The sequence below is a fragment of the Andrena cerasifolii genome, chromosome 11, assembly GCF_050908995.1.
Source record: "Andrena cerasifolii isolate SP2316 chromosome 11, iyAndCera1_principal, whole genome shotgun sequence".
Lineage (NCBI taxonomy): Eukaryota > Metazoa > Arthropoda > Insecta > Hymenoptera > Andrenidae > Andrena > Andrena cerasifolii.
The window spans coordinates 2,255,879-2,275,832 of NC_135128.1; positions in this window are offsets into that span (position 1 = coordinate 2,255,879).

A 19,954-nucleotide genomic window follows, 5' to 3' on the forward strand; every position below is an offset into this window, starting at 1 on the left:
TAGTTTTATGACCTTAGTGATTTTGGTATGCCGAAAATTTTCCTTATAATCAAAAGTGTTCCGTGACTTCGAAAAGATTGAGAACCACTAGTCTATAGTCTGCAGAAGAAAAAATGTCATTCATTCTCATCGGGTTCATCAAACACGTAAGTAGATATCATATGGACTCCAATAAGTGGGAGAATCCTGTCGTGAACATCAGAGCATTCGAAATCGAAATATTCAGTCAGTTTTTTTTAAACGATTTTATTTAGCTTCACTCCGCTGCCCGTTTGTTTGTTGCTAAAATTTTGTAATTCAATTTTAACCCACTTCCACCAATCCAATAGACTTGAAACTTTGCCGGCGTACGTAGTTATGACGACAATACGAAATTCTGAAAAACTCACCCCCTAGGGGGGAAAAAAATTGCAATTAAATCAACCACTCTAATCCAGTGAAATTAGGATTTCTCTACGGAATAATTCCCAGCAAGCTACATTTTGACATGGACCTTTATTTCGTCGTTTTAAACAATATGTCAAAAGTTTCCCATCGAGCCGAGATCCGCTAAAAATTTTACAGAGGGTTGAAGGTAAAAAAACAGTTTTTCGCGAATATCTCGTTAGCTATCAGTTTTACGACAAAAATAGTTATTATGAAATTTGTAGCTTAGGAAATTCTGTACAAAAAAGGTTATATGAGTTTCTTTGTAGGAGTAACTATTTTCATGTATATCGGCTTAGAATTCTTCACCCCCAATAAAGTTGACAAGGGAAGATCCCGAACCCGGAATTTAAAAAAATTATGAAACTTTGTGGATATGTGGGGAACGTCCTCCTGAGTACAACGCAATTTTATTTGTTGCCCAAATTCACTCCAAGAGGGTGCTATTGACCCCTGAAAATTTTTCGATTTTGTGTTATTACTCGTGAACTGTAGGAGATAGAAAAAAAGTTTCCAGGAAAAAGTTACTTTTTTTAATTAGGACTATCATTTAGTAACTTATAGTCCCTACAGTTCTTACAATTCGCGAGTTATAACACAAAAATTGGAAAATAGCCGGATTTTCAGGGGTCGGTTTCATCCCCATAAAGTGAATTTGGGCAGCAAAAAAAAATTGAATTATACATACCTATGTATCCTCAACATATCCCCTTTTTAAATTTATTGTTAACCCGTCATACATGAAAATGGTTACTCCTACGAAAAAAAACAATACAACCTTTTTTGTAGAGAATTTCCTGAGCTATAAATTTCGTGATAACTATACTTGTCATAAAACTGTTAGATAACCAGATATTCGCAAAAAACAGTAGTTTTTTTCCAACCCTCTGTAAAAATTTTAGCGGCGGCCGGATCGATGGGGACTTTTGACATACTGTTTAAAACGACCAAATAAAAGCCCATACAAAAAATTAGCTTGGTGGGAATTATTTCGTAGATTGACCATATTTCCGTCTAATTTCGCTGGACTACTCGCGTTCTTCCCGAAAACGACAATAAGTCGCTGCGTTGTCTACATACATACCTATAGCAGCATCGTGATTTCCGTAAATACATAACTTATCCAGAAATAATCTGTCACGTACAAATAGTTCAATTTTTCAAGTTTCTTTTAGTTGCAAAACTCAAAAACTAAAAACTGAATAATAAAAGAAATATATAAAAAAAAGTTAAGTTAAACGATTTTATTTAATTTGATCAAAAATGCACTAAAAACTAAAAAATAACTCTTTTCTTGTACTATAATTACGATGGCGATATATCACATTAAATAAAATCGTGGGGCCGAATATTTCCTAACAGGATATGAATCAATTCAATACAGAATCAAGCGTCAAAATGAGCGATAAAAAGCGATTAAATATCCTGCCCCATAATTTTATTTAAAGTATCATCATCGTAATTGTAGTACAAAAATAATTATTTTTTAGTTTTTAGTGCAGGTTTTATCCAATTAAATAAAATCGTTTAACTCAATTATATATATATATATATAATTGAGTTAAACGATTTTATTTAATAAATATATATATATATATATATATATATATATTTATTTATTTATTTTCTTACAATACCTACCTTTAAAATTTTCAACACTATTTTCTCGATAAATGTTCAATGCTGCATCCTATGCCTTTAACACATTATTATACACATGGTGTACACTAACTAAATACAGTAGCACCTTGATTAACAGGCTTCTTTAAGATTTTATTATATGATGCGACATAAAATGCATTCCTCTTTGCAATATAATTTTTTTCCATTATTTAGACCTAGGGTCTGGTCTACTCCTCCTTACTTATTTGCCAGTCGCTGTCACATGTGCGCGATTCCAAAATTGCAGTCTATTACCTTGCGCAAGTCTAAAAATTCAATATTATTTCATATTCCTTATCGATAAAATTGTACCATTCAAAGATTTCTGTTCTGTTAAATTTACAAGATTGTGTTTCGATAGTTTTCAAAAACCATTAAAGAGTTGGGAGATTTTAAAAAATGGGCGATGAAAGGAGGTTGGTTCCAAAATATGAAGCCATTACAGTGTTACCCGGATCATGCTTGCAGTATTGTGCGGACATCATTACATTGCGGTGGCATCGTTAAGTATTCAAGAATTACATTAATTTAACGATCAGATTCAATGTATTTTAATTGACAGTTGTTAAATCCCTTTCCCTCTCTAGCTAGGAATTAGACGGGGCTCTAAACGACAGTTACATTACAGAGCGGCCAATTATTGCCTCGACTAATTAGCAGCGGTGTTCGATAGCCGATTGCCATTAAACTTATAGAATATAAGCAATAGGCCACTATTCTGTTCCTATTGAAAATATGTCTCTTTTCATTCTTGCCAAGAATTTTACCGTTAAATTTCCATAAAAGAGGAAAGACACTAAACCTGCTACAGGAAAACTTGTACTGTCGATTGCAGGATATCACACATGTGATTAATACCGTGCACTTGTAAATTATTCTTTATGTAATCCGCGTTTCACTAGCGCTCGGAAATGGGAAAGATTTTATTGTCCAAACACTAAGAAAGATTGGAAAATTAAATGTTGTTAAACTGAATTTTCAAAAATATAGTGTTGTAAAGCTCGTTGCGGCACACATTTTTTCTATTTGCAGTTTGTTTATCCAATCATTACTATTCGAGCTAAAAATTATAAACAAAAAATTGTTCATCGTCCAAAATCATTATTTCTTTAAACATAAATTGCGATAACTTGAGTAAATATTAACGGATCGTTATGAAACTTGAAACATAACTTCAGAAAACTCTAGCGAAGCCGTAAAATGTATGCACAAAACCCTTATGTTAACAAGTGTAATAATATTTAATTAAAAAGTAATACTGAACATAACCCATGTTTTTCAACGTTCGCCGTTAAAAAGTATCGAGGCAATTTTCAGGTACATATAACTTGCAGCTACAAACTTTTTCCTTAATATACAAGGAAGATTTTCACCAATTTCCACACTGATTAATAAAAAATTGTAGAAGATATGACGATATATATAAATCTCGCGCGCCACCAACAGTCAACGTGAATGCTAAGACTGCCAAGCATTAAGCCGGGAATCCACCGCGAAGCTACGCTAAGCTAAGCTATGCTATGCGATGCTATGCCATGCTATGTTTTACAAAAATTAGCTTCAATACATTCTTATGGAACCGTTTCCACCAAAAGCTACGTTAAAACATAGCATAGCTTAGCTTACAAGGGAAGATCCCGAACCCGAAAATTCAAAAAATTCTGGAACTTTGTGAATATGTAGGGGATTTCCTCCTGGTTACAACGCAATTTTTGTTTGCTGCCCAAATTCACTCGGAGGGGGTGAAATTAGCCCCTGAAAATTCGGCTATTTTCCGATTTTGTGTGTTATAACTCGGCAGCTGTAATAGATAGAAAAAATGTTTCAAGACAAAAGTTACTTCTTTTAATTGGATCTATCATTTGGTAAAAAATTATTTTACAGTTCACGAGTTATAACACAAAATCGGAAAATAATCGGGTTTTCAGAGGTCAATTCCGTTGTAATCAGGAGGAAATTCCCTACATATTCACAAAGTTTCAGAATTTTTTGAATTTCGTGTTCGGGATGTTCCCTTGTTAGCTTGGCTTAGCTTCCCGGTGGATTCCCGGCTTTATACGCGGTCGCTGACTGTTGGTGGCGCGCGAGATTGACGACGAACGTTGAAAAAATATGGATTATGTCCAGTATTAATTTTAATTAAATATTATTACATTTGCTAACATAAGGGTTTTGTGCATACAGTTTACGGCTTCGCTAGAGTTTTCTGAAGTTATGTTTTAATTCTCATAACGATCCCTTAATATTTACTCAAGTTATCGCAATTTATGTTTACAGAAATAATGATTTTGGACGATGAAAAATTTTTTGTTTATGATTTTTAGCTCGAATAGTAATGATTGGATAAACAAACTGCAAATAGAAAAAATGTGTGTCGTGGCGAGCTTTACAACACTATATTTTTGAAAAATCACTTTAACAACATTTAATTTTCCAATTTTTCTTAGCGTTTGGATAATTTCTCCCATTTTCGAGCGCTAGTCAACTTATTGCATCCGACCCTCAATTTGTTTGGAACCCCGAAGCTGTAAAATTTTATATATTTAATTCGTGGAGGAAGAATGTACCTATCCTTCAAAGGAATTTGCATTTATTCCTTGTTACTAACTTTGCATATTGTATTATGTATTTATTTAGTTAATGCCTTCGCACGAAACGCTTTTGTAGCTCGTAATTCGTTTTTCCAGCGTACACAGAACTGTGCAGTGTAAAGGGACCTTTATTTTTTTTGTTCAATTTTTCTGTTTCTTTGCTGAATGTTTAAATCCTTTTCGTTCGATTATAATGAATCACAATGTCCCACAATTATGAAAACAATTAATTTCAATTTGCATTGAAATTAAAATACAAATAAAAAAATTTCTCGTGGTTTATAATCGTTTCTTAGAGCCGAAATGCTTACAATAACTAATGATAGTAATTAGCAGAATCTTTAATATACAAGCTACAAATATGTGAATTACTCTGCCATCAAATTGATGCAACTAATTTTTTACCCGAACGACGCTTTGAAGGAAGCTCTGATGTTATCTTCCAGTTTATTTGCTCGGGTAATTGAATTTTACCGAGCTGATACAACAATCTCGTGGCATTAAGAACGAATGAAATTTTGATATTGATAAAGCCTTCGTTCATTCTTGTCATAAGAAACTGGCGGGGGTTAAAAGACCCTCGAGCAGATTACACTGTTCATGACGTGATCTGACCTGTTTCGCTGTTAATTTCACACTCCTCTATCGAGATCTTTATCGAAGACCATCGCGAACATGGCATTATCTCGGTTCGATCGTTGCAATTAACGATCAACCGCTTTTTATCCGTGAATTGCAACGTGCATTGAAAAATGCATAAAATTCGCCGTCAGTAATTTCGTAATTGATTATTCTTTCGCTATAGAATCATAAGCTCGTGAATCTGCCCTTGATTAATTAATCCCTATATCGTAAATTATTTCACAATTTCAATTTAATGGTTAGGTATAAAGTATCACATGCATTAAAAAAGAAGGGGGAGGAAGGGCCATCGTTTGCTTCTTGATAAAATAATTAATTGTATCACGATGCGATGTTCTGTGCCCTTCGTTGAGAATATAGTTACAAATGGCAATGGAAATGATGGTTACTGCTTAAATTATAACCGTAGAAACTTAATTTTATTAGATTTCATGGCTGACGAAGAAAATGCTTTTAACAATCATCAATTAATGACCATGCATTCCTAACTTCTAATTAAATTCACGGCTAATTTTGTCACAGTTTCATAATGAATTTTCGCAACTATTGTCCCCTGTGTACAATATCATGTAAGTCTTTGCAGTTTCCAGTCATTTTTTCCACTTTGAAAGTTGTGTAATTACACTGTTCAACAAAATTGAAATTTTTCCTGTTCTGTAACATTCAATAGCCGTTTCTTATAGATTTTTGTGCGCTGAAACCGAATCCGCAAACCGTTTATCGCCATCACCCTCAGTTTTCGAGAAATTCGATTTTTAAAAAAAAAATGAAAATTGTCAACTTTGAACATCTTTTGTGTCGAAACAGTAATAGTTGGTGCATTATGAACATTTCAATAGGTGTAAACAACGATCAAAGGGAAAAGGACATCCGAAATGCACAAATTTTTGCAGATATCTTTCTATATATTTAAAAAACTAAGGGTCTGGGAGAAAATCTGACTACTCCACGCGATGCAGCAGACATTTTTCCTTCAGAAACCACCAATAGAAGTAGTAAAACACCTTTTATTTACAGTACAGAAACGAAAGAGTTTGGCAAAATGTGCGGCGCCGACAGTGGTGGTCAATGGCGGCGGGCGCGTTCACTGCTGCTCAGTGACTATCACTGTCCGCGCCGCACGTTTTGCCAAACTCTTTCGTTCCTGTATTGAAAACAAAAGGTGTTTTACCACTTCTGTTGATGGTTTCTGAAGGAAAAATGTCTGCTGCATCGCGTGAAGTGGTCAGCTTTTCTCCTAGACTCTTAGTTTTTTAAATATATGGAAATATATCTGCACAAATTGATGCATTTTGCGTGTCCTTTTCCCTTTGATCGTTGTTTACACATATTTAAATGCTTATAATTCAATAATAACTTATATCGTTGCGTTCGCGAGGGTTCACAGAATAATTTGACGGGACAAGCAACCGAATAAATATTACTGTTTGCACACAAAAGATGTTCAAATTTGAAAATTTGCATTTCTTTTCAAAAACGAATTTCTCGAAAACTGAAGGTGATGGCGGCAGACGGTTTGCGGATTCGTTTTCAGCGCACAAAAATCTAGGTATAGGAAACGGCTATTGAACGTTACAAATCAAAATGGCTGTTGGATAGTGTTATTTGTAAATACTTTGCGCTAAATTTTACTGTTCTCAACATTTATTACCAATCTTCAATACTAAAAATACTTTTTGGGTAACATTTCACGTTAGACAGTAGCACTGCATTAAAATTTACTAGACCATGCTTTACAACACATAATTTCTGCATTATATTTTGTCTTCTGACACCATTCCCATAACTAAACACTGAGAATAAACGAGCGCATAAGTAGCAAAGGGTGTGCATAATTATTAAGCAATTATCGATTACCATGTGAAAGCTATTCCACTACAAAACAGACGCAACCAATATATTTCTTAAAAAACCTCAAAACGAACCAGAACCCTTTCACCCAAAGCTGATCCCATGCGCGAGTTTACGTTTGAATTTTCGTCGACGATACGGAATCACAGAAATCCGTACACGTTCCTTTCCCAGCCGTCAAATTAAACACAGCCCCTATCCCTTTGACGCTCTCCCCCCGAAATTTCAATCGCTGCCGAGGCTCCATTAAGAAACCTGGAATGTTAACGCGCGGTCTGGGCCGTTTTCATTACGCCTAAAATCGTCACGGCTCATTTGCACGCGCAACAAGTCCCATCAGGGGACTGCGCTTTCGGATCCCTAGGAAGCCTCGTCCCGCCAGGGACAAATATCGCGTCTAATTGGAGAAACGACGAAACGCTCGTCCCGGCCGAACGTTCCAAAAGTCAGCCAGCACGTCGACCCGTGACCCCATAACGGCCTCACGAGGGCCTTTTTTTCGCGAGCCACATGTGAAAACAGACCTGCCCACCCCCGTAGACGTTGCAGGTCCCCCAACGGTCGCTCGGGGTTCGTTGTGGTCGTGGGAAAGACGCTCCAGCCTTGGAGTCTTTTCAAAGGCATTACATCAATCCACGTCGCCACGAAATCTCCGGGTCTCTTTTCTATATCGGAGCCTGCATGCATCTTCGATGAAAGTATCGGGGCACCGGTAGAGACCATAATTTCTTTCAACATTTTATATTTCCACACTTTTCCGGCGGGCTGTTTAATAAATTATACCCGGGAAGGTTTGAAGAGGTTGCGCGAAGACGGCCCGGCCCGATAGCTACCCGCACATGCTGCGTGCATGTGCGTCGCATCCCCAAGACGCTCGAGCATGGGCGTGGAGCTACGATTGGCGCGCCACGGTAATTTTCTTTTCTCCGTCAGGGTCCTCGAGAGTTATGCAAATGAGGGAAGGCGGATTTGGTGGAAGGAACAGTGGAGGGTGCTCGAACAGCTTTTTAATGTTGTTGCGAGCTTTGCGGGGCCGGGTTTCGGCTTCTTTACTGCGGGAACGTAGTCGAATTATTTTAAACGGTCGTTATTAAATGATAATTATTATCGTTAATGTTAAATCATAAAGATGAAAATAAGTACTGTGGTAGTTTCTACTAGGGAACACAAAATTGTCCCATTTAGGTTAGAAATATTTATTTCTACGCTGAATATTGCGAGGGCCTTTGTGGCAGCTAATACAGTTTTATTTTGACAACCGAATTTTGAACTATAACTACTGTATTATTTTAAATAGAATATTTAATGCTCGACAGATGAGCTTTAGAATTTTTGTGTCTGATGTGAATTTTGTACTACATCCTCTGCAACAAAATACATTCAAACTCCTTGTGCAACAGCATAACAATTTTCCAAAATCAATTTCTCACAAATTGTGCGCGGTTTAATAAATTGTACAATTCACTCAAACATATCCTGCCAACGACCACAGAGTACACCCTTCTTAAGCTCGTTAAATAAACACCTACACATGCACGTACACATCTCCAGGTATTCTTAAAATCAATTATTAATTAATTGGACACACAAGGCTGGCGAGTTTACACCTAAGCCCGTCTCGGTGCATGAGGAATCTGAAACAGTCAGTTATGAAACCCACGGTTGTTAACGCGATATTTTCCAGCCAATTGCACGCCCACTCTGCTCGCGCAGCAAACGCCTGCCGAGATTCTCAGCCTCCAGGGAGGAAAATTAGTTTCACTCGGGAATGCCCACGCCACTGTGCGCTACTCTTATGAGGGGTTTATAGAAGGCAGCACCTGCGGCTTTCGTCCCCCAGATTCATCTAAAGCGGACGGGGGTGCGGCACAAAAAAAAAAAGGACACAGAAGGGGAAACTCCGACGAGAAAGAAGATGGGACGATGCACACGTATGTCTAGCCTCTGTTCACGGTTGTCGGGGCCCTGAAAAGGGGAGGGTCGTGTAGGGGGTTGGGCATCAGAAGTCCTATTTTCAAGGCGCGCACGCATCGACGACGACGCACACAACATCCATTCGTGGCCTTCTGGCTCCTGAGAGACACCTGTGTGCTCGACCTGTTCCTAGGTATACAGCCATGCGTGTATATTTATTTTTTCGGCCGAGGGGGCTGGGGTGAGAGCGACCTGCATTATGAAATATATGAACGCTTCCACGACGGGGGTTGCAGGGGGCAGAGGGAAGAGGGGATGGTGAAGCATGGACATTCGTAGAGGTGAGATGTCCCTTGCTAATGGAAATTTTGAAATTTGAGATGTTCAGTGTGGAAGGCAGCGAAGCTCCTTTGTAATTTTAGTAACTAATACTTTTATTTATGCTTCGACATATTATTAATAATAATAATATGTATTTAATGCACTTGAAAATTACAGTAACGGAATTGAGTATATGATTTATATATTATGTAATCGGGGTAATTATGTGTGGTTTGAAGAGTAATGGAGCAGGCTAAGTAAAAAGAAATCTGCTGTTATTATAAAATGTTATTAAACTATATTATAATAATAATACATTATAAATATAATATACTATAGTATATTATATTGCCTGCTAGGAAATTATTAAACTATATTATAATAATAATACACTGTAAATATAATATACTATAGTATATTATATTGCCCGCTAGGAAATTATTAAACTATATTATAATAATAATACACTATAAATATAATATACTATAGTATATTATATTGCCCGCTAGGAAATGCTGTATCTTTCTTTGTCTTATGCTTTTGGAGTATGTGAAGGTTTATGGAAGACAATGCCTTGTCTTTTTATTACCATTTTGTACAACTTTGTACGAGTATGTATCTTCGTGTTGTTTAGCATGTTATGTTTTGAGTTTGTTATATCCTTTTTGTGCAATCCATTCTACGTGTACTTTAGACAGGGGTCGAAACACTTCTGGAGCTCTTACTTATAAAAAAATTCTGTTAGAACTTCTATGTTTCGTTTAAGAAAATATCTGTTCCTGCGGAAATTTTATTGAAAGAAATATTACACTTAGGGACTTCTTGAGGATGTTATTTTACAGATATTTTAGAACCTACATAATAAAAGTTCCATGGAAACAGTTATATTAGAACACTAGCGTCCCCCGTCTCGGCTTCGCATGACGGATTCATGTTTATTAGAATTAATATCTTTTAAGAAAATTAAGTATTTTGAAAAAAACTTAATTTCTTCATATTATTTCGGGAAACTTGGGAGATTTATTTCCCCTCCAGCGCAACACATACCAGGCGCTTCTTCGTTCCATATTAATAACGCGTTTTTTAGACATGCTACATAGCCTGTGTTCGTCCTAGAGTATCCAGGAATAACGTGTTGAAATTTTGGGAAGATCGGTTCAATAGGTCTTGACTTTTGCGCGAACATAAAAATCCGCTCTCTCTTTATATAATAGTACAGATAGATTTATTAAAAAAGATTCCATAAGATAAAGACAAGTCCTAAACTATTAGGTACTAGTTTTATTTAACAATATAATATATTATTCGTGTTTATTTGATAAAAGGTATGAAAATCATTACATAAGTAATTAATAGTTTCATAAGAAGTATTGGATAGAAAAGAGAACTTGTCAAGAATAATACCTAAATAACATTTTTTATAACTTACATGAACCAAAATACCCTAAAATTTTATATCTGTGTATAAATTATCTACGTAGGTAAATATTACAAATAAATAACACATTCAGAATATCAATTTAACTGTAATCATTATTTATTGTTATAGTACTATTCATTGAATAGTATTCAATATTTGTTACAACGACGATTAAGATCTTTTTTAATATTGATGAACAAAATATCTGTTCCTGTTATAGAAAATTTTTTATTTTTATCTTTTATAAGCTCCATTCCAACTGGAACTTTTATTTTCAAGAACTTTTACTTTATCAGTTCTCCTGGGAGCTTATAATATGAGAACATGCTTGAGAAAGTTCCACGGTCCATGTTTCAAATAGAAGCTACTGAAAAGTTCCAGAACTCTTTCGAACCCTGGATTTCTATGTAGATATACTTTAGACATTCCAGTGGAGCATATGAATTGAGATTTAAACATAGCTACAGAATGATATATATGTATGTATGCAAATAAAAATAAAAACTGAAATAATGGTCAATGGTGAGTATACGTAATTGTTCTATTGAGTTATTAGTAAAAAATAAACACGCTTAAAAGAAAACCTATTAAAAATATCATATGTATTTATTCAAAGATTATTTGAAATGCTTGTTTGACTTATAATAAAATACAACTAATCCACACAAACCTAATATTTGTTACTATAAGTTCAATTAGGAAATAATAAATACGATATAATTAGTCTGTAAAATAAAATTCTTGTTTGATTGACGAAATCGACTTTTCGAAAAGTGTCATCTAACAATACAAAATGAGCATTCCATTTGTACATCGCCTTACGAATTCATTAATTCGTAGCATATCCCTCTAAATTCGATAACGTGGTATCTGTTCTCAATGTGTCAAGAGAATGTAAAGCCACGTTTTCACGTGTGCGACGTACGGTGCGAAGCACAGTTGAAACGCTTAAAAAGGCTCAGTTTTCAAAGGCAGCGCACATTGGGACATCAAAAATAGACTTTCACCCTGTAAACACATCTTGTGTGACACATGTCGAAATATGGCTCGCGTGTACTTTCTTCAAAATAAAAGAATAAAACATAGTAGATGGTTTAAGAAAATAATACTTTTATTGATTCTTGTAAATTCTTAGGTCAATATGCGAAAATAAATCCAAATCCTGAATTCACCCTTACGCGAGGTTGGCAGATAAAGTGTTACTTAGATAAAGCATTCGTTTATAAAATATGCTTTAGTTATTGAGAATGCAAAGAAAAATATATTTTTCATAGTTTTCCCAAAGTTAAAGATCATTGTGGTAGTGTATTTAATGTATTATACTAGTGGCCAAAAGAAAGTTTAAAACTTACTTTTTTACATGTCTGCTTAACAAACTTATCCTTAGTACTAAGACATTAATAGTACCGAGGGAAGTTCGGCAACTCGAAAAAAAATTTGGAACTTTGCAGAAATTTAGCTCAACTGATGCTAATAACGCAACTACTTTTTAATTCGGCATTAAAACGGTTTTAAGGGTGAAAACACCCCCTCGAAAAAATTATAACTTTTCAAATTATGGTGAATATCTAAGAAACGGATATAAAAAGAAGTTAAATTGAAAGTTCTATGGTTTTTTACCCGACTGCGCCACGCAAAGGAGGGTATTGTGTTTATCAGGCTATGTACGTATGTCCATGTTACGCTCTAGAGTCTGTACGGATACACCGATTTGGACAAATGAGGTGTCTTTAGAATTGTCTTGACGTTCCGAATGTTATAGGATATAAAAAAAATAAAAAAACATAAAAAAAAATTAAATAAAAATTTAAAAAATTAAAAAACCCGACTGCTTAAAAAAACATTAAAAAATTAAATTAATAAAAAAAAACATTAAAAAAATTAAATTAATAAGAAAATTAAATTAAAAATTAATTTTTTTAATGTTTTTTTAAGCAGTCGGGTTTTTTAATTTTTCTTGTTCGGCCTCCTGACTGAGCATGACCCCTTAAGGTATTACCGCAGTCAGTAAGGTCAGAAAAAGAACGATTCTTTGGGAATTTATTTCAGAAAGTACATGCATATTTGTATGCAAAGGTTTTTGTATTCAGATGAGGAGAACACTTTAACAGGTTATTATGTCCTATAAAGCAGCGATAAAAAAATTGCGAAAAACATTTTTTTTAAATTTATTCCCACCAGCCTTTTTTTCGATAATTCTTTATCGCCACATTGTAGGATATCGAAGGCCATGCAATTTTTAATTGAACTTTTTTTCGATATATTCTACGGTTTTGCAGATATTCACGATACATAATATGAAAACTCACAATTTCTTTGAGGGGGTGTTTTCACCCTTAGGACCATTTTAATCACTGGTCTTTGATGGAACTATCTCACTTCTGTTACCGTTCACAGTTTAAACTTTGTTCTGTCCACTATTGTATATTATTATTTCACTCAAATTTCAAAATGAAGTGACATATTTAACTCTTGACAAAGGGTATAGCCGGTTAAGATGGTCAAATGTGCCCTTGAACCGAATTCGACTCACGATGAATCATTCGAAAGCTTATTAAAAAAGAAACATTTGTGGCAATTTTCAACTTCGTATTTCCACCCGGAGGGTAGTAAAGGGCAAAAATAGGAAATCAGGTTTTTGCCGAATTTTGCCTATACTAGGGGATGAAAAATTTAAAAAAAAAATCAGAAGCATTTCTGTTATCGGGGCACATATTAGAGAATTGTTTCAGATTTTTAAATTGAAAAACCCAGCTGTGAAAAAGAAAAAACGCCAAAAAATGCTGAAAAATGCCGATTGTGTATCGAAGCAGTCTTGGCACTATAATTATATTTTTACCGTAAGTAAATTTGCCTCTGATTTTTTTCAAAATTTTTCATCCCCTAGTATAGGAGATTCCTGAAAAAGGATCATTCATATTGGTAGCTTTGGAAAACTGCCAAAATACAGGACGACAGAAATTACCAAATAATTAATACAGCAAAGGAATAAATAATAGATCCTCTACAATTTGAACTAAACAACATGTTACAGATAACTGTTCTGCACCCATTCAACCTAATCCACCTACGTTTCAAATAATCTCAGAATGTGTCATTCCCTGATTCCATGATACACCCATGTACCTGAGCAACCTGCACGCCCGCGGTTAAGTATGCGGAGGGTGGGAATCATAGGCAACCGGTCTCACAGAACGTTCGTGAATGCTGGCAGAAGGGAGGGTGAACCGGATGATTTTGAACCGTAGGAGTGTAAAGATCGCTTCGATGACTCGTGTATACCTGCACATTTCTGTCTCCCTTCGTATTTCTTTTCGGGCGTTTACCGTTTTCTTGTGAGTTCATCTTCCAGAAGCTGACATCCCTAGCGGCGCGTACACGTGTGCGAACATGTGCGGCCGTTTACCATGAAAAATAGCCACATCTGTGTATTGAATTCCGTGTCTGCGTTCACAAAATTATGTGTTTCAAATTACTACCGAGCGTCAAAGGGGAGAGACTTATTTAAGCCACTAGAATTTTGGGGTTGGCCACTATTATTTAGAGCACGAGACAGTAAATGCAAACGTAAAAATAGTAATGGAAAGGGGAAACGTTTCTAATTTGAATTTATCTCTCCTGTGTTTTAATAATGAGTTGTGACAGATGCAGGCACCCTAATTTTGCGAGGTGTAATGAACTTTGCAAAACAGAGTTGTTGAGACGAAAGATGAGAAGAAAACAAATCGAAAGTCGAAATGGAAAAAATGATTATTTAATCGGGGGTAATTATTCTGGGCAAAAGCCGCGCGTGTACTGAGAATAACATTGATTACACAAAAATCGATATAGAGTAATGACCTTACGTTTAAATATTATTTCAAATTCTTGTTCAAAAACTTTTCTTTAACTGCTGACATTCTGCAATTTGCAAATTTACATACCTATGTAGTTCCTTTTTGCTGGAAGGTTACATTTAATTGCAGGTGTCGTACATGTACAGGTTGTATAAAAAGTCATGGCCACTGCTTTCAGGTGGTACACCTCTGCTACACCTCTGGCTCAGGGACAATTATAAAAAAAGTTACACGTTACATTGTAACTGATAAACCAGTAACTGCGTAGCAAAAGCATATGTACATCAGGGTTGCCAATTTAGTAGAACTTTTACTAAGTTTAGTAGAATAAGGTACTCGTTTAGTGACTAAATTTTGATTCTGGTAGATGGTAGAAAATCTGGTAGATCACAAAATAATTTTAGTAGATTTTTAACAAGAAAATTTTTAAAAAGGCTTCTTGGATGTGGGTTGTTACTTTATTATAAACGTAAATATTTTCTACGAAAAAATTACCAAATGTTCTTTAAATGTTGCTCTTTTAAGTGCAAAAAGTTCTGTAAGAATATATGCTTCCGCTTTTTCAAAAAAAAATCACAAACATTCGCCTCTTTTCGGCCGCCTGACTAGGTATAACCCCTTAAGGGGTATTTGCGGGTAGAGGTTTCAAAAAATAATTATTTTTATATATTTATATATAGTATCGTGTTACACCGACAGTACAACACCTTAAGAATGTTCAGTTAAAATTTCATAAAGAAATTCGAAATGTTTTCAAAGTTACATCACTGAGAATGGTCGTACGCTCAGTATTTTTCTTCAAACACCGTTTCACAAACTGGTGTGCACGATTAAAAGAAAACTAGACGTCATTTTGTCTAAATTTTTTTTGCATCATGTTTGTATGCCTTCAATCTAGTGGACCACCCACAAGTACATCATACTTCTCGATTTTGTGTTTTTAATTGCCGAAAATAGCTGTTAAAGTAGGCGAAAATCGTAACTTTTTATTCAAACACCTGACAGTTTGTGTTTTTTCATTATTTTTAAAAATATTTTTAGGGTGGTCCACTAGTTTTAGGCGTAAACTTTTAAAACCCATTAGCATTTTCGATTTCAGATGATTAAACATGGTGCTACACTGCACACCGCCCTTCTCCTTCGCCCTCCAAAAAAAAACATCATATTTTATAACAATATAAAAACAGGAAATTATAGCGTAAATACAGATTAATAAAATGTGAACAGTGTCGTCAAGATATCTTGTATAGTAATTTAGAAAAAAATTCCTAAAAATTGTATCACTTTCAGACGTCAACCCCGCAAATACCCCTTAAGAATTGGAAGGTAAGGGAACACGTTCCGCTGGAAAACCGGCCACTGTTCAATTCCAGGATCACCATGTGTGCCATATTTTCTCGGTACCTCCATTCGACGTTAACGCTTATCAGTCATGCTATACAGCCGACAATAATCACATTGACGAATGTAACGAACGATAACAGCATAAGCGCGATCTCTCGTCGACGCAAACGAACGAGTCAACAAGCCAGGCGCAGTGGCGTTCGGAAAAGGCCTCGCCGATTCCATCGAACAAAAAGTCAACGTGAAAATCTTCCACGGTTCGATCTTTTTTATCTTGTTTAGCGAGATGATTATATCGGACATCGGAATATTTATAGATCGTCGACCAGCACGGCTATGCAGCGGGCGCACGAACCTCTCGTCACGAGTGATTTTAACCGCGATCGGACCAATATGACCGAAGCTATGGATGGAACTTTTCTCTGCTTACTCGGATATTCGTGAATTCCAAGCATTGCAATACGCATCGAATTGGAGCTGCACTCGAATTAGCGAATATGAACCGAATAATGAAATATTTCAATATTACACTCGAATAGTTACGAGTTTACACTAGGGTGGAACGAAAAAAACAAAAATGTGTGACTGTTTTCTAATACCGAAAAAAAACTTGCCTTTAGTGATTGAGATTAAGCCTGCAAAAGTTAGATTCTGTCCAAAAAAAATTTGAGGCACCGCAAAAGCCTTGAAGAGTTAGGTAATTTTTTTTTTTAATTTTTTTAAAGTTTTGTATGTGCTAATTTTTTTTTACCACCTTAACGCGTTCACTGTCCAGACCTGTAGCGTAATTATTTGCCTCTCAAGCGTCCGACACAGCAACCGAACGTTTAGTTTAAACATTTTCGTTTTCATTTGTCTATACAATATAACGCCACTTCTTCATCCTAACAGCTTTCTTTAGTTGATGGATAGCGGACAGATAGTAAGTTTTAAGAGTAAGTTTCTTAAAAGAAACCTTAAAAGGTAGTTCCTAACCTAAAGCAACTATGTTAGTCAAATTAGAGTTAGGTAATAAACGATATATATAAAGTAGTATGATACTATAGAAATAATAATAATAATTTTTAACATCACGTATATATATTTTAAAAAGTTCAATGTTAATATAAATAATTGTAATGCGAAAATAGAATATTAAATTGGTCAGCGTAATGAATTGGAGCAGCAGATCTGACAACGTCGCACTCATTGGGAGCGTTTTTATAACCAAAATGTCAGAAAGGTTTCGTTACAAAGCTAAAATTATTAAAAAAATAATATTGGAAAAGAAAATTCGACAAATTTGAGAAAATTGTTTAACAACAGTAAATAAATTTAAGTCACAATTATGTTATTTAATATTTTATCTATAAATTTCGGATAACTAATATGACTTACAATATAATTAGCCTTCATATGAATTTGAATCGTCGTTCTCTATTTAAATATCTGAACATATCGATAGTGCGACGTTGCCACGTTGACTGCTGTACGTAGTTTCTAAAATATTTGCACGTAAACCTATTTTTTGTGGGCATTTACGAAGAAACCATGTGGTTAGTTTCGCAGAAATTAATAAATTCATTTCCTGACATTTCGATGCACATTGCTGCCAATTTTGGTGCACTTCTTGAATATAGTTTTCCTATTTCAGAAGAAAAACTGAAACTATAACCCTCTTTTTTCGACTCTGCCACATGCCACTGTGTTAAAATGCATTAACTTTAAATAACAATTTCTCGATAACTATGTGGTAAATCGATTTTAAATTTTATACAAGGATTTCTTGAATTCTAAATCTGACAACATCGCATACATTCGGAGCGTCTTTTATAACAAAAATGTCAGAAAAAATGTTCATATGAATTTGAATCGTCGTTCGCTATTTAAATATCTGAACATATCGATAGTGCGACGTTGCCACGTTGACTGTTCTACGTAATTTCTAAAATATTTTCACGTAAACCTATTTCTTATGGGCATTTACGAAGAAACCATGTGGTCAGTTTCGCAGAAATTAATAAATTGATTTCGTGACATTTCGATGTACTTTTGTGCCAATTTTGGTACACTTCTTGAATATAGTTTTCTTGTTTCAGAAGAAAAACTGAAACTATAACCCTCTTTTTTCGACTCTGCCACATGCCACTGTGTTAAAATGCATTAACTTTAAATAACAATTTCTCGATAACTACGTGGTAAATCGATTTTAAATTTTGTACAAGTATTTCTTGCATTCCAAATTAATTTTTCACGAAATTCCAAAGAATTCTTGAATTCAGTAGATTATTCAGGAACTACCATTAAAAAGAAGTGCTATCGTATGATAAAATAAAATTCATACATCAATAAAAACAATATTTCTCAGGTGACTTGTGGCCGCTCGAAACATTTATTGATGAACTTCAGATTTCGACAGCTTAAACACCCCCATAAAAGGCAACTTTTATCGACTGTTAGAAGTCATGAATAATAAAAGAGAATTACCTACGAAATAGTAGGTACCTACGAAGGAACACCCCTAAAATGAAATTTGGTTTTGCTTCCAGGTATCATAAATTTGTAGAGCAGTAGAAAATATTATTTGTACATTTTGTATTCCTGCTAACAAATAGTACACGAGGGCGAAACACCCCTTGAAACTCCGATCAAAATAGTTTCTTTCTCATTAATCCCAAACTACTTAACTAATTGTCGAAGTAAAAAATGTTTTAAACACGGCTTCCTCAGATTTGAATGTGGAAATGTATAAAGAAAAAATTCAGTAGATTTAACTGGAATGTATCGATGGAATATTATTCGCAACATTCGAGTACTGGTGAAGCATTCGAGCATTGAATTATTCAAATAGCCCCAGCCATAACAGAAGCGTCATCGTGCCTCTCGCGACGACGAACCTCGGCCAGCAGCGGCCTTATCAATCATCCTCAAACACCCGGGAGAAATATTAGTCGGGATAAGATAAAATAAAAAGAAGCATAAAAATAAACGTACGATAAGCGGCAGCCGCTCGTCGCTGATTTAAACCCGAGACGCTCCCGTTACCGACCACAGAATTGCATTCCCAACGCCTTGATTACACCTTCGCAAACAACGCTGAAATTCACTCCTGCCGCATTGCTTCGCGACTGAAAACGCGGCACGGTTGCTGGTCGTGTCTCTCTCTCCCGAAAGGTAAATATTTTCGGCGTTTCACTACGTACCTACGACGCGGAAAACTTAATGCCGAGCGACCGACCGAGTTACAGTTTGTTGAATTCCATTTCGAACGGGGGAAAGACGATCGCAAGCAGCGATCAGCAGCAGTGTTGTGTGACGTCAAGATGCAAATATCACGCTACAGGTTTAGATTTTAGATCCACGATTGAGCGTTCTTTTAGACTTTAGACGCTGAGTGCTTCTTCGTTTTGCGGCTGCACGTTTTATCTAGAGCTTTTATAGTTTCTCTTCTTTCACACATTGCGGTGGTATGTCCTTGAGCGTGTAGTGAAGTTGTGTTGTTGTTGATGTTATCGTTCCTATTATTACTATTATTTTATCATCATGCAGCCGCTACGCATAGCTGAAGGTTAACGCGATCGAAGATGTTATGGTTTGATTCATTCACTTTCCGCTTTGCAGAGCTAGTGCATTGGAGAGATTTGCAAAAACAACTTCTTTGGGTTTGGAATTATAGAGAACTGGAGTTTCGAGTAAGGGTTTTGAGACTTTTGAGAGCGCATTGAAGGATCAACGAAACGGAACGTAAATTGAACGAATACAGTAAATCGGGATCAAGATGAAAGGTAAATAGTGTTAATAGTCCAGTGAAATTAGGGTCTGTCTTCGGAATAAATCCCATCAAGCTAAATTTTGGTATGTCTAAAGTCCTCATCGATCCGACCGCCGCTAAAAATTTTACAGAGGGTTGAAAAAAATAATAACAGTTTTTCGAGAATATCTCGTTATCTAGCAGTTTTCCGATGAAA